This window comes from Limulus polyphemus, unplaced genomic scaffold, assembly GCF_000517525.1.
Source record: "Limulus polyphemus unplaced genomic scaffold, Limulus_polyphemus-2.1.2 Scaffold4807, whole genome shotgun sequence".
NCBI lineage: Eukaryota > Metazoa > Arthropoda > Merostomata > Xiphosura > Limulidae > Limulus > Limulus polyphemus.
This window is the reverse complement of record NW_013670417.1, coordinates 36,244-40,809: the sequence shown is the minus strand read 5'-3', so window position 1 is coordinate 40,809 and position 4,566 is coordinate 36,244. Positions and strand designations below refer to the sequence as shown.

The 4,566-nt window shown below is 32.1% G+C and overlaps 1 protein-coding gene across 1 annotated transcript in view; it reads left to right on the top strand.

The window, feature by feature from the left end:
- LOC106471714 (D-2-hydroxyglutarate dehydrogenase, mitochondrial-like) overlaps nucleotides 1-4,566 on the top strand; it is a 73,150-nt gene that overhangs the window by 35,282 nt on the left and 33,302 nt on the right.

Sequence of the window (4,566 nt, the reverse complement as noted above, 5' to 3'; positions counted from 1 at the left end):
ATTAAAAAAACACACCTAAATATTGATTGTTATGTGTCATGTGGTATGCTGAATGCAGCTTTGGTTCAAATTATATGTTTGTGGTGTCCAAATACAAAGTTTGTAGTTTTGTATGAATTATGAACTCAAATTATCGATATTGACAAGCTAGAATATAAAATAAGAACCTCCTGTCTTTTTTATTTGCTGAGATATTGCTCATGTACTGAAACACACACAATGGCCCCACCCACCTCTTTCTATTTTTGGAAACACTTCTTTATGTACATGTACTTCTGTCTCTGACATGTGAATAACCAATCGAAAGTTTAGAATGCCTCTGTTGGCTTTCTCAGCCATTTTGAAGCATTATGACGTCTACTTTTACTTTCAGTACAAAATTTCAAGCTGGTATGTTGAGTCTTTAGTCGACTTGAAGTTTCATATTTTTTAGACCCAAATTCAGCTTAGTTACTAAGTTTGATAAAGTTATAGTGGAATTCTATGGTAATTATGTAGTAATTTATATTTTTTGGTTATTTAATTGTATATATAAAACCTAAACAAAATTATTTTGTTTCACATCCTTCATGTGCAAAATTTGATAAGGCTTAGCAACCTATGACAAGCAGCAAATGAGTACGGAGTTCATAACTAGGAAAGAATAGTTTGCTATACTTCTTTATTTACTGTTTTATGTTTTAAGAAAAATAAGTTTAAGAACTTATTTGTAAATAGTAATAATGTATATACATGTATAATGCATTATAACTGAAATGTGACTGTATTCTACAAAATACTAGTCCACTAAAACACAGTCAAGACAGGCCAGTCTTATATTCATGAATATGGTAACATGAGGGCACGTGCACAATGTCATTGCAACGTATGTAATGTTAGCCTTGAATAACTAGAAGATCAATATAATAGAAACAATAAATGTGTATAAATGTATAATGTTATGAGATTTAAGCCATTTAGACTAAACATTTGAGTTTTTGTGTTATAATTGTAGTCATTTCTGGAATGGAAAAAGCATAATTTATATTTATTTCCTAATTTTCTATAGTGGTTACAAGGTTGGTCAAATTGACAGACCCTGTATAGTTAGGGTAGAGAAAATAACAGATGAAATATAAAGTTTTACTGAAAACAAACATTTGAAATGTACTTAGGAGGTTTTAGAGATTACACAAATAATAATTTAATATTTTTGGGGCAAAGAATAGTTTTTTAATCATAACGTGAAAATCACTTTGCACTCGGATTAATAACAAAACAGATTTAATATTTTCACAAACAAATCTATAGTAAAAATACTTTATTAAAAATCTGATTTTTTGTGTACAGAAGACTTGTAATCTTTACTAAACTTCTACCAAATTTTGTGAAGATACACATACTCCATTAAAAGTTATAGTAGCAAAACTTAACATGCACAAATGTGTATATGAACTCGTGTATTTTATACTGAGCCTGTTGCAAAAGGATTAATATATGCATCCATGATAACTTATGATTTATCTTAGTTACAAATGGGAGTGTTAGCGATAATGGAGTAGTAATATCACAGGTAGACGATATTGTGAAGTACGTAATAACATACCCTTACTTAGATGCTTTTTCCTGCTCAATGCCATTTTGAATGACTAACTGTTAGCAGTTGTCATCATTATTTTTATGGTAACATGTTCACTATTAGAGTATACCATGTATTGTGGGAGTGACTGATGATTTTCAAGCAGGTGGGATAGCAGCTTTCTATCCAGCCAGTAAGAGTTTTTCCCTTTTCATTGAATATTGTGATAAGGAAATAATGCTATTGTGAAATCCACCATCACATTAGTGACAGCAGATTATATACACTTTACTCATGTCACCAGCAGATTGGACATCTAAACTAAGCTATGGGAGAAACAACTGGAAGAAGATAATGTGCAGCCACTAAAATATGGAAAATATAGATGGTGGAAGTTTTTTACAGTTGGGAACAAACCTAAAATTCTTTATGCACTTCCTTCAGTAAGAGATATCAAAATTTATCTTCCATAAGTCTCTTTTATTACAAATATAATGTTTATTATAATAGCATATTGATAACATTATCCCCAAGGTATTAAGAAAAGGTCTGTCAGTTTGTTGAATTAATTTTTATGGCTTTAATGTTATATTGGTAATAGCAGTGTTTAAGTTTTTAAATGCCTGTAATGAGCTTGGGTTATTGCACTTTTAATTGTGATTAAGAAGTAAGCTTACCTTTAACTGTGCTGTACTAACAAATCTGTATTAGGATGATGCATCTGTGGTAGTCCCCGGGCAAGAAGATGTATTATAATTCCATCTGTTGTTTTTTATATGAGTTCTTCCTGTTTCCTTATGTCAGTAGATGTTATTTGTAGTATGTCAAAAGTATTTCCTTTTCAAATGTGTTACACTTAACACTTTGAAATTATCAGCATGAGAAAGGAAATGCATTCAGGAGGATAACCTGTGAAATATTTCATAGTACAGATATGCCTGTTATGAGCTTAGAGAGACCTAGAGTTGGAAGGCCTCCTGCTTTTACTGCCACTATTAGAAGGCAGCATCACTGCATGCAATCTCTGACATATGTATCATCATTTAAGGGAGTAGAATGTTGTTTTGCTTCATCATGATGATCTGCCTATGAACTGACTTGTGATATAGCTTTTGATTCCAAGGTATTTCAAGCATGAAATTGTTTGAGTCATGCATGATGTAAGATTCACTGGACAACAGGGCATACTCAATGTTATAGTGAACTTGCAAGAGCAGTTTTTAAAGGCTACTTTCAAAGACAGATGTGAAAAGGTCGTGCCATTACTGAACTTTGGGTTCTCCATAGTGTGTGATTCATTGAACATATAGACTCATTCATGCAGCCTTTTCAAACATATCATTGCTATTGTAAAGATACAGTAGATTCAAAAAGCATTATGCATGGACTGAAAATTAAAGCCACTTTCCCGGCAGGAGGGCACGTTGGTAGCTGCATGCTGATGCTGACAAACATTTTAAATACTGTTCTGACTGCATTAAGTGGTTAAACATTTGAAACAAAAGCAGGCCACATAGATGTGCATATTAGGTAGTAAGTACCTTTCCTTATATTCAGATGATAACTGTCATACATCCCAGTTGCTGCCCATGCACAAGACGTTGTTGTCACAATCTAACATATCCCAATTATATATATATATATATGATAATTTTTTTTAAGTAGGGAGTTGTTAAACTAAGGGTTATGATGGAATCAAGGTGTAAGTATGGAGTAAGGATGTAATCATGTGGCAAGTAGGGAGTTTATGAATTAAGGGTTGGGATGGAATCAAGATGTAAGTATGGAATTTAGGATGAAATCAAGTTGCAAGAAAATGATAATATACACTTTCAAATACCCAAAGAAAGAGCAATAAAATGATATAATATAAAGGATGGTATAATGTGTTTAAGCAGACCTAAGATATAAAAGTACAATGCAGCTTCATCTAGGGCTTAACAGGTGTGTGCTGCAATTCCAGGTTCTCGTGTAAACAGATGTTGATTTCAAGGTGTGTCTAGGAACTAATTTTGTTCACTTTTTTCATTTTCCATGCATAAAGTCTCGATTCCAAACATTAATAATTTGTGTGCATTAGCAAATTTCTTTCTCAATGAAAACATTTTAATAAAGTATTACAGAAGAATGTGATCTGGTAATACCATAAAAGTATACAATGTTCTATATTCATGAATGCCAAAATAATTGATTTAGTGCATTGTGAAAACTATTTTATTTCATATAATTGATACTTGAAACTGTCAGTACTTGGTGAAACTCCATAATTACATAATTGAGGAAAAACAAAACAATTGTACATTTCACAAATACATCATTTATTACATGGTTTCGCCTGATGATGCCTTTACAGCTAAAACTATGGATGTAATAAATCATGTAGTTGTGAAACATACAATTGTTTTGTTTTCCTCAATTCCGTATTTTACTTGAAATGTGATTGTATACAGATGTAGATCCTTCAAGATTGTGATATGTATGTAAAGATAAAGCTTTTGATGCTTAAGGTATCAAAAATATGTAAGATTATAGATGGGCCACTGATAACATTGCAAGTTACTAATTATAAAACAATAATGCATTTTTTTAGCTTATTTGATATTTTTACTGTGGTTCATATAAATATCATCCACCGTGAAACTACATTATTGTTATTTTTCTCCAATTTTCCTTGATGGCATCCTAACTCTCTTAGTTCATAAACTCCCTACTTACACCTTGATTCCATCTTAACTCCCTTAGTTCAACAACTCCCTATTTACACCTTGATTCCATCCTAACTCCCTTAGTTCATCAACTCCCTACTTACACCTTGATTCCATCCTAACTCCCTTAATTCATAAACTCCCTACTTACCCCATGATTACATCCTTACTCCATACTTACACTTTGATTCCATCCTAACTCCCTTAATTCATAAACTCCCTACTTACCCCATGATTACATCCTTACTCCATACTTACACTTTGATTCCATCCTAACTCCCTTAATTCATAAACTCCCTACTT